The 12,032-nt window shown below is 42.6% G+C and overlaps 1 protein-coding gene across 6 annotated transcripts in view; it reads right to left on the bottom strand.

Annotated features, from left to right (window-relative positions):
- ADGRA3 (adhesion G protein-coupled receptor A3) overlaps window positions 1–12,032 on the bottom strand; it is a 115,045-nt gene that overhangs the window by 40,814 nt on the left and 62,199 nt on the right. The gene's annotated exons all lie outside the window — the stretch shown is intronic.

Raw genomic sequence — 12,032 nt, 5'->3', positions numbered from 1 at the left:
TGTAACTCAGATTTACTCCATCTGTCTGCTGATTCTCAGCTGCAGATATCAACACGAGACAGTTCAAAGTGAGCAGAAAGCAACTGGAGCAGCATCATATATCTACAACACAATTTTGATATTCTCTTATCACACCATTTTCTGCTGTCACAGTGAATAGACATTAATTTTCATGTGAGAATAACCTCTCATCTACATTGACAAGGAAAAGGAAGAAAAAAGGTTTATTTGGAAAGAAACAGATGTTCTAAACTCATATTTGGTTAGTGACATACACCCCCCCAAACAAAATTCTCTATCTCTAACCTTTACTTTCTTTTTAAAAGCATAAAACAAATAGGATAATGCAGAAAAAATGAAATGGCAACATTTCATTGCACTGATTAATCACTCAGCATCTGAAAAAAGGAGTTCAAATGATATTCTACAATACACAGTGTTAAACAGTTAGGCTAATTAGCATATTTCCATCAATATGAACAATGTAAGATTTAAAAACCATGAAAAATATCTGGCACGTCAAATACGTCAAGGACGTCAACCCAACACAAACTTAATTAAAACATAGTCCCCTTCTTGAGAATGAGCAATTGAAGTTTCTCTTGCCACCTCCACTTTTCTGCCTAGTAAGCAAATAGGATTAAAGCAAGCTTTCCTTGAAAAGAATTAGGAATTAGCAGACTGAAACAGGGACTGTTTTGGTTTTCAAACAGTTTGAAACCCAGCCATTTTCCCCTAAAGCAGGTAAAAAAAGTAATATTTTAGAATTGAACTTTTAGTTCAGTACATGATTACATATTTAATTACAACTATATCTGGTTTAAGATCATCTCAAAATATGTCTAAATTTGAAAGGTACATTTCTGTGTCTGAAGGAGGAATAGAATGAACACACTAGAGGGGTTCCACAAAAAGAGGAGGAGGTGGAATTTGAGGATCATTATGGAGGTGGAATTTGAGGATCATTATGGCTGTAGTCTTCATTTTCACTGGTAACACAAAAGAGTGACATTAGCTTCTGTCTTACATTGAAGGTCTTCTGTATCATCAAATTCCTACTTCTCTTCAAAGGTCACCTTCCAAGCTTTTCAGTGGTGGGCAAGCAGATTTAAGAGCTGAAAAACAAGTGTCTACCCTCGCACACTTTGAAGAAGATATAGCAGGTTTAGGTGGAGACCTCTGACTGGAGCAATCCATAAATGGGTGAGGACTTGATAGTTGGTATCACAGGGTCACCACTGGCCATGGTATCAAAAGAGAACCCCAAAGCAAGTAAGAAGTCCAAAGGGGAAAACTGTATCAGTTGTCAGAGTACATCAAAATAGGAGAGGGAGCTCTTCAATTTCAGTAGCTGTCAGAGGTCTCAACATTATGTGGTAATGAAGTGTTGCATCATTTTATGGTGACATGATGCAGTGTGGGAAAGAGGACAAGACTATATTTGTATATTGTGGCCATTGCTACAGTAGCCGAGACCCAATAGGGACAAGAGAAGAAATTTATCTTAAAGAAATTCATTTCCCCAATAGCAGGCCTGTTACCACCCACACAAATGTGGGCATCCATCAACATTCATGCAATGTGTGGAGCTGTTTAGAGTTGTTTATCATTCCCACCTCCATTTCTATAAATGCCATCATTTAGACTTAATCAGGATGGAAAACACTTTAAAAGCAGTGGTTCTCCAAGTGCTGCGTGAGCCTCCTTAGGGGGCAAGGAGGAACATTCCTGGGGGCCTGCAGCAGGGATAGTTCCCATTGGGGGCAGGGAGGAAATACCACACTTCCAGTCCTGCTCTGCCCCCCGCCCAGCTCCGTCTCCAACCCCACTCTACCCTCATTCCCTCTCCGCCCCCAGACCAGCTCCAGCTCCACCTCTAGCCCCAGCTCTGACCTCATCCCCAGGTTCTGCCCCCAACTCTGCCTTCAGCCCAAGCTCCACTTCTAAGGAAGCCTTGGGTATGCAGTAATAGAGAGAAAGAGTGTGTGTGTGTGTGTGTGTAGGGTGGGGGGGAGGTTATGGACAGATTCTGCTACTGGTAAGGGAAGCAGGACTGGAAAAGTTGGAGCAACACTGCTTTAAAGGGATTGAATAATGGGTAAAGGATCTTTCCCAGCACAGTTTTAAAATCCTGGATGTACCTGCCCACATTCTGGAACATATTATGACATTCCAAAAAAGATATTTTATGCAAGAAGAGCATATTACTTCTCCTTTCCTTCTGAAGAGGAGTGGAAGCCAACAAGGAGACAAACATCTTTCTTTAGACGGGGGATTCCCATCTGTGACACCTGTACTTCTTCCACTAGGTGGTCCTAATGAGCAAGAAGGCTGGGAACTCCAGGAGTTCCTTAGCCAAGCATTAAGATCCTCCTTACGCTCTCTAGTTCAGAGTCTACTGTCTGGTAAGTCTGTATCACACTAGGTAAGGAGAAAGGGGAATTCCTCTAAAATCTTTTAGCAGATCAAACCTTTACTGGGAATGTAACCCCAGAACTTAACATTACTGCAGTCCAGCCATGTGTGTGTGTCTGGCCATTGCTAGCTGAAAATAAAATACCACATAACTAGGAATAATCTTAGGCTCAGAAAGGCAAGGTTAAACAGCTGCATGTTTGCAGTTCTGCTAATCAGAATGTGAAGATGGGACAGAGTTAACAGACCATAAGAATGGAAGGAATGTTTGGATAGTAAACCTTGGTTAAGTGCTCCCAACAGATTGGCAGAGGCCCTGGAGGTTTTTCGCCTTCCTCTGCAGCGTGGGGCATGGGTCACTTGCTGGAGGATTCTCTGCAGCTTGAGGTCTTCAAACCACAATTTGAAGACTTCAATAACTCAGACATAGGTTAGGGGTTTGTTATAGAAGTGGATGGGTAAGATTCTGTGGCCTGCACTGTGCAGGAGGTCAGACTAGATGATCATAATGGTCCCTTCTGACCATAAAGTCTATGAGTCTATATACTTTTATTGTTATGAATAGAAATGCTTGAATGATAAGAGATAATGAATAGTTTGCTGTAACTAGGAGAATTGGTGACCCACCAGGTTACTATGGTGACCCACGAGGAGTCACTATGAGTTGTGCGTTCTGTTAGCTATAAAAGATTAGGAAAAAGTATACACTTTGGAGCTGTCTGAGGAACTTTTCTTTGGGCAAGGATCTGGCACCTAAACTCCCCAGCAGCTGAATGGAAGCAGGGTTCACGGAAGGCTGGTTGCTGATTCCTCAAAGCTATCTCAGACTTTGGGTAAATATAAATGTCTGGAATGCTCTGAACCTATTGTGAAAGCATATATGTATGTGTGTGCTTGAGACTTAATAAAAAAGTAGTTTTAAATAAAAGCACTCTTGTTGTACCAATCATTTAACAGACGGAAGAGCTCTATCCCCACTGATTTATTCCTGACATTGCCTTGAAAGGAACAGTTAACTTACCACTGCTTTGTGTTCTGAGAACCTTGGGTAACAGTGTGTGAGAACTGGAAGCCTCCCAAGAGGGAGAATAGGATCTCCCAGCCATCTTAGATCTACACTTGCAATTTGAGTTATATGAGAGCCAACAGACTGAGCTTTTGATTCTCTCTCTGATGAAATCAAGGCAGGACATGCAGGCCCTCTGATCTGAGCCTCTTTTGTGGAAAACGTGCTACTAGTCATGGAGGGGTCACCTGCAGCAAAGCCAGCAAGCGGAAATGAAAGTTTTATTGCACCTTTAATTTTCTAGTCACCCTGGAGTAGGCGTATCCCTCTACTCCTCCAATAGCTAACAAGCATATTGGAACAACCACACTGTTCGTTTTTAATAAGATTCCTTAAAAAAATCATTTATTGCTAAAAAGAGATGACAGCATAAAGGTTGAAATTACAATTTTTAAAAAATTAACTGTCACAAAACAGAATTTAAAATAGGAAAAGTGGATTCTATTTTATGAGCTTGTATGTCTTCTTTCCCTCAAAATGAAATTAAAAATGTAAACTACAATCCTCACACAAAACCTAATGGAAACAACTCTCAAAATCTGTTTATAATAATATATTCTGATTTAATGATCTAACATTTAGGTACTTTTAAAAAAGGTAATATTTAGGTTACCATCTTATAAATCCAGTGAGCCAGTCAGTCTTCAGATTTTTCATCTTTGGCAATTTTCAAACCAAGTTATCTTTTATATTCAAGATATATGAATAGCTGAAGGATTTATTGAAACAGAAAAGCTGGTATATATTTTGATATACATATGATTTACGTTTAATAGTTATGAGTAATAATTTACTTCAAGGTTTTTAGTTGAATAAGACATTAAACAACACCTACTCATGTAAAAGTTGTATTTATGAAGACTATGTTGAACTGGTCTTCATAAATTCACAGGTCAACCAAACTACCGCTAAATGAACCAAATATAAATATTCCTCTATCCTATCCTGCATATGCTATTTTTTGACTGGGCAAGAGCTGCATTTCAGGTCTACTTCACTGTTGAAACAAATTCTAAGCAGAAACAACCAGCCACTTCCAACTATATCCTATCTGACTAAACTAAAAACTATAAAAGTAAATTCACCTAGGAACATTTTACAGCCATCTGCTCAGAATTATTTCCTCTTTGAGTCAAAGCCTGATTTCCACATAGTCTCAAAGGTGAAAAATTCCTCTATTATTACTGTTTCAGTACTACAAATGGAAGTCTGCTATAGTAAGCCCAGCTATAGTGAACCCCCTGATAGAATGAGAATTTTCTGAAACCCTATTTCCTTCCAGCGAATTCCAGAGGGGCAAAATCCTATTACAGTGAACAATCACTGAGCAGCACAGGTTAATTTAATGGAATACACTTTAAAATAAGCCTTTACCATCTGTTTTTACCTCTAATGGCAAATCAGAAAGGAAAAATTCACAATTGTATCATTAAAAAAAACATAAGTGATTTAAATGACTGTGTATGTTCTTTAATGAATACAGCTTGCATCTGTTCAATTTTCTTCACCTTTCAGAGTCAAGACAAGAAGTAAACTCCTATTCCCCAATTTAACACATTTCCCCTAACAAACAGAAATCACTGTAAGAGGAAGATTTTTACTGTGCTCCTTTATTTTCACATTACACCATTATAATTGAATTTATCAGTAATTCCATTATGGAGCTTGACCATACAAAGTATCCTTTAGACCAACACTTAGGTCTCAAACTATGAATTTTAGCTCAGTGAAAGTACTTTTAGACATTATAAAAATGCAGAAGTTTTAGCTTGAGAAATACAAATAAATCCCTTTTCCCCTAGTCAAAACATAAGCTAGTTTTAAGATTTTTTTAAAAAATAGTTTGGCACTTAGTCCTTTATATGTATCTCTACTTTCTAATTTTTTTAAATTGACAAGTACAACAAAAGAGTTTCCTATATGCTTGCACGACTGTAGCTATTTTGGGAGTCAGTGTAAACCCTTAACTAGCAAATATTAACAATGAAATAAACAGGCTTATTGACTGAGTCTTGCAGGACTTCAGCACAGAACTGGGAAGCAAAGTAAGATAGTGACTCAACTGAAGGGAGTAGTGGGGAAGGAGAGAGGCTAAGGAACATTAAAGTAAAGTAACAGTCTCTTCCCCCAATATAAAAGTTAAAAAAGCTCCCAGCTCTCTAATTACATTATGTATTTCATCAGGAAGGATGAAGACAAGGGAAAGAGGATGACAGGGGAAAGTGAGCTAATTGCAGAGCAACGCTCAACAAAAAGGTTGTGATGCATCCAAACAATACCGCAGAAAATGTGAGATAGGGGAGGTTACTTACTTGTAACTGGAGGTTCTTTGAGATGTGTAGTCCCTATCTGCATTCCAAAGAGGGTTATGAGCATGCACCTGGAGCTTTTCAAAGTAGTAGCGTCCATCAGTTCGTGCATAGAATCACAGAATATCAAGTTTGGGAGGGACCTCAGGAGGTCATCTAATCCAACCCCCTGCTCCAAGCAGGACCAATCCCCAGATAGATTTTTTGCCCCAGATGCCTAAATGGCCCCCTCAAGGATTGAACTCACAGCCCTGAGTTTAGCAGGCCAATGTGCGCTCTTGCACTGCCTCATGGTTTTACCCAAGGCAATAAAGGGTGGGGCAGACTGACATCATCTTCGGTTCCTTCTCTACCGCACATCTACCAGCAGAGGGGAAGGAGAGTGGGATTGGAATACAGACAGGGATCACACATCTTGAAGAACCTCCAGTTACAGGTAAGTAGCCTCTCCTTTTTCTTTGAGTGGTGGTTCCTCTTGTATTTCACTGAGTGTGATTAACAAGCAGTATCCTAGTTAGGAAGAGGGGTGAGGAAGAGTACGGAACTGTGGAACAGAGGACTGCTGCACCAAACGAGGCGTCCATGCAGAATCATGCACTAGATCATAATGAGAAGAAAAGGTGTGTATTGAACTCCACGTGGCCGCCTTACATATGTCTGCAAGGGGCATGTTGTGAAGTGCGGCAGTAGCTGATGCTTGTGCTCTCATGGAATGGGGCCATCTCAATAATTGATAGCAGAGTGCAATGCACCCTAAGGCCCACTTTCAGATTCTCTGCGTGGAGATGGCCTACCTTTTAATTCTCTCTGCTATGGCAACAAATATTCTAGGAGAATTCCAGAAAGGCTTTGTCCTTTGTAGATAAAAGGCCAGAGCCCTATGGCCATCAAGGGTGTAAAGCCACCATTCCTCATTTGAGGCATGTGGTTTGGGAAAGAAGGTTGGCAAACGTATGGGTTGCTTGAGGTGGAAGTCAGAAACCACTTTTGGTAGAAATTTGGGATGCAAGCACAGTGAAACTTTGTCCTTATGAAACATGGTGAAAGGGGGTTTGCCATCATGGCTCCCAGTTTGCCAGTCCTTCTTGCAGAGGTGAAAGAAACCAGGAAAGCAACATTAATGGAAAAAAGAGAGGGGGCAGGAGGCCAGGAGTTCAAAGGGAGAGTTCATAAATGACGTAAGGATGAGGTTGACATCCCACTGAGGAGTGACAGGCTGAATGGGTTGGTATTTACATACAAGGCCCTTCCAGAATCAGGTAGTCAAAAGGTGACTGTCAGATAAAGTGGCTGTGGAGCTGAGTGTCTGAGTCTACCATTGTGTTGTGTGAGCAGTTCTGGAAAAGTCGGGAGCAGATGTTTCAACATGCAGAGAAGCAGAGGAAACCAGAACTGGTGAGGCCAGAATGGAGCGATCAGGATAACCCAGAGTTTGTGACGGACACCTGGCAAAAGTAGTAGGGGAGGGAAAGCATAGTTGATCCAGTCCAACCAATCAATGACCAGGGTGTCGCTCTGCATCTGGGCATTGAGTCCCTCCCTTGAGCAGTACTGAATGCACTTGGTGTTGGTCTGAGATGCAAAGAGGTCCCTGACAGGAGCTCCCCATTGACCAAAAATGTCCATTACCACGCCGCATAATTCACATTCCCGGTGAATTGCAAAGTTCCTGTGGAGATCAGCAGCAATCATGTTCTGAGTCCCTGGTAGGCAGGCCAGCCACCGACAAGAAGATACTGTGGGCAATGCACCATTTCCAGAGGCACACTGCTTCCAACCACACCACTGGAACCTTGTGCCTTCTTGTTCATTTATATAGTAAACTGTAGTTGTCAGACACGACGAGAACATGACAAGAATGGATGGATGGTAAAAATATGCGGCATGCCTTGCATACCGTCCAAAGTTCTAGGATCTTGATATGCATCCTACTGTCATGAGTGGTCTAAGTTCTCTGTGTCATGTGATCTCCCACGTGGGCTCTCCAGCTGTCAAGCAATGCATCTGTTATGACTGTCACACTCATTGAGGTCTGGAGGAAGGGCTGACTGCATCAAACCTGGAGCAGGACTGTCCACAATCAGAGGAAGATGACTTCTGTTGGGATGGTGAGAACGGTGTCCATGGGTTGGTGCATGGAGGAGTAGATGTCTACAGATACAGCTGTAAGGTATCAGAAGCACAGATGAGCAAAGGTCATGACATACATGCATGCTGCCATGTGGCCGAGGAGTGAAAAGCAAGTTCTGGCTGAGACAGAGGGATTGGATGTCACTGAAGGAAGCAGGTCCAGTAAGGTCTGGAACCTGACTTTTGGCAGATAAGTACATGCGGAGGTTGCATCAATGAGTGCTCCACTGAACTCCTGGGACCGTGTAGGGTGCAAAGTTGATTTTTCAACATTCACACTTACCCCTAGGTAGGAGAGGAGTAGAAGGAGCTGGGATGTCAATACATTAAACTTCTTTTCCGGATTGCACCACCAACAGCCAATCATTTAAGTAAGGGAAAACAAAGACTCCTTGCCATCGCAGGCATGCCGCTATCACAGAAAACACTTTTCTGAAGACTCGTGGAGCAGTAGTATGTCTGAATGAGAGGACCCTGTACCGGAAGTCTCGCAGACCACTGTGAACTTCAGGAACTGTCTGTGGGTTGAGTGTATATTAACATGGAAGTAGACGTCCTCCGTAATTGAAAGCTAGGGAATGATAGCCGTAAGTGTGATCACACACAATTTCAGCTTGCGAATTGAATGGTTAAGGCATCAGAAATCCAAGATGGGTCTTCATCTCCCTTGCTTCTCAAGCACCAGAAAATATTTGGAACAGAACCCTGTGCCCTGAAAGCCTGCAGGGACTGGTTCCACAGCTCCTCTCTGCAGGAGGGAGATCATGTGATGTTGCACTCCATAATGCTTTATGGAAATATGCTTATGAATGTATATATGACATGTAATATATCTCTGCAAAGGTTATGGTCTAAGGAATATATTCATCCTATTTGTATGTGTGTATCATTTTTTTATTCAAAGTTATGAATATTGGCTATGTATTAGTTTGATTTGTAATAGCCTTAGTAAGGCATTTGGTCAGCTTCTTAAGAAAGTATCAGAGGGGTAGCCGTGTTAGTCTGGATCTGTAAAAGCAGCAAAGAGTCCTGTGGCACCTTATAGACTAAAAAACGTTTTGGAGCATGAGCTTTCGTGGGTGAATACTCACTTTGTCGGATGCATGTTGTGGAAATTTCCAGGGGCAGGTATATATATGCAAGCAAGAAGCACGCTAGAGATAATGAGGTTAGTTCAATCAGGGAGGATAAGGCCCTCTTCTAGCAGCATATATATACCTACCCCTGGAAATTTCCACTACATGCATCCGACGAAGTGGGTATTCACCCACGAAAGCTCATGCTCCAAAATGTCTGTTAGTCTATAAGGTGCCACAGGACTCTTTGCTGCTTCTTAAGAAAGGAATTTGCAAGTTAAGTGCCCAGTCAAGAAACACTTACCGAACAATGGACCTTGGAAAACTCCAACCCACATAAGAAGTCTACCTGGAGACGTTCAAGGAAGCATGTGAACGATGGCTCCCACCTGTAAAGTTCTGAGTCATGCATGGAAACGTGACTTGCCCATGTGATTCCAAAACTCCATCTTGTAGCAGAGATTCTACACAGGGGGAGGGAAGGGTGACCACCCACAAGAGAAAGTCTATTTAAACCCCTGGGAGACCCCTCCACTTTGTCCTCAACTCGTTCAAGAGATAGTCTCTCCACTCCAACGGATACCTGCAAGAAACTGGAAGAAAGGACAGTAACTACAAGGTTGTGAGTGCTTGCTGGACCCAGACCAGAAGGAGGCTAGTCTGTAAAAGAGAAACATCTCTGAGGCTGAGATTTTATCTGTATTCAGTATTCTTACTGTATTCGGCTTAGACTTGCATGTTTTATTTTATTTTGCTTGGTAATTAATTTTGTTCTGTCTGTTATTACTTGGAACCACTTAAATCCTACTTTTGTATTTAATAAAATCTTTTTTTTACTTATTAACTAACCCAGAGTATATATTAATACCTGGGGGGTGGGCGGGCAAACTGCTGTGCATCTCTCTCTATTAGTGTTATAGAGGGTGAACAACTTATGAGTTTACCCTGTATAAGCTTTATACAGGGTAAAACAAATTTATTTGGGGTTTGGACCCCACTGGGAGTTGGGTACTTGAATGCTGGAGACAAGAACACTTTTAAGCTGTTTTCAGTTAAGCCTGCAGCTTTTGGGGGACGTTGTTCAGACCTGGGTTTGTGTTTGTAGCAGGCTAGTGTGTCTGGCACAACCAGGCAGGATTCTGAAGTCCCACGCTGCCAGGGAAAAAGGGCTCAGAAGTACTCTCGACACATCAGGTGGCAGTCCCAAAGTGGGTTTCTGTGATCCAACCCATCACAGACCACCTCTAGGGTAAGAATACTGTCGTGAAACTGATGCCTGAAACAGGATCAGAACAGGGGATGTAAAGGAGGTGGTGTCAAACTTTATCATATAGTTGTGTCAAATGACATCCAGAACCCACTTGTCCATTGTTATAGCACTCCATGCTGGCAGAAAGAGTTTGAGATGGCCTTTGAAATGGGTGTTTGGCAAGAGCATAGGGCTACTACATTGAAGGCTCTCTAGATGCACTTAGAAATATCACTTACCCGAAAACTGGGTGTGCTATGCAGAGAAGTGCATTGGTGGACCAGGCAGATGAGATCTGTAGACCTTCAGGTGCTTCTGTAGAGGTTAATAAGCCTGTTGGTGGTAGATCTGGGGAGTTTTATAGCATTGCACAGGCAGGGGGTGGTAAAATTTTCATTTAGGCACCGGTATATAAATGCTTAGGGATTGTGGGGTGGCTCCAGAGCCTTTCAGTGAGTGTAAGAAATCACCCGTCTTCTGGATGACAAAGTGAGAATCATCAGAAGGGAGATCCTCAGCTGTGCTCTGTGCCTCTCTAGACAAGCCTGAGGGATGTAACCAGGGTTCCCTCCTCATGAGGATTCCAGTCATCACTGTACATGAGGATGTGTCTGCGGAATCAATCAGCCTGAATGAAGTATGGTCCTAGAGACGAACTTGCTCTCTTCCAAAATAGCCTGGAAGCAGGCACAATCGTGCTGAAGTAGTTTATCTGCAAAAATCTGCCATCTCCCAAAGCTCAAAAAGTCATATTTGGCCATCAGTGCTAGGTAGTTTGAGATATGGAACTGGAGGCTGGCCAAGGTAAAGACCTTTCTACTCATAAAGGTCTAACCTCTTGCCCATCTTTGTCAGAGGGAGTGGAGCGTGGAAGCTGTTTGGCTTGCTCTGTATCCACCTAGATCACCAGAGAATAAGGCAGAGAATAGGAGAACAGAAGCTCAGACCTCCTTGGTGGCAGGGGGAGGGAGAGATACATAGAACCTCTTTTTGGCCCCCTTCGGGGTGGAGCGCATATGGCCAGGGTAGGCCATACAGTGCATGTCGGTTGGAGAATGGCATAATTGATCGAAAGGGTCACTCTGGCTGATACTGATGCATGCAAGATGTCTTCTAGTTGTTACTGACTGTCCTGCACCTCCCTCCAATGGGATCTGAAGAACAATTGTTATTCTCCTGAAATTGACAGTAGTCATCTGGGGGAAAAGGAGGGCATTGATGACACAGCTTCGTCTGGGGACAACGAGGGGAACCTCTCCAGATCTGCTGGCACTGTAGGAGCTGGGCTGACTGGCGTATTGTCCAGCCCCGGTTCCAGACATCTACTCAACAAAAGATGAGGCAGTGAGAGAGAGGATTCCTTCCAGGTTGAGTGAGATGGTTCTGAAGGTGAATATTAGGGCCACAACTCCAATCTGGCCAACCTGGTTGATTCTGCAGTTGTTGCAGCAACGCTCCCATCCCCAGACACGGGTGCTGGGGGAGAGAGAGTTGGCAGGAAACTGCTGAAACAGTGCCACAAAGTCCTTAATCCTATAAAAATGACCATGAACACTAAAATTACTACAAAAATCAGTAAAATCTGAACTATGTACAAGAATAAAAACAGTTTTCCTAGAAAGTTTGGAAATGCATCACCAACAAGAGAAAAGCAGAAGCTCTGACTTGGATCAAGCGATGGTGAGAAGGAACTCAAGACGTGGTCGGTCTGCCCCGCCCTTTATCACCTTGGGCAAAACCAAGAGGCAATGCAAGGGCAGAGGCGTGGACCATCAGACACTCCAGCT

Source organism: Gopherus flavomarginatus, chromosome 3 (genome assembly GCF_025201925.1).
Source record: "Gopherus flavomarginatus isolate rGopFla2 chromosome 3, rGopFla2.mat.asm, whole genome shotgun sequence".
Taxonomy (NCBI): Eukaryota; Metazoa; Chordata; order Testudines; family Testudinidae; genus Gopherus; species Gopherus flavomarginatus.
The sequence above is the reverse complement of the archived record's forward strand: the minus strand, read 5'-3'. Positions and strand labels throughout refer to the sequence as shown.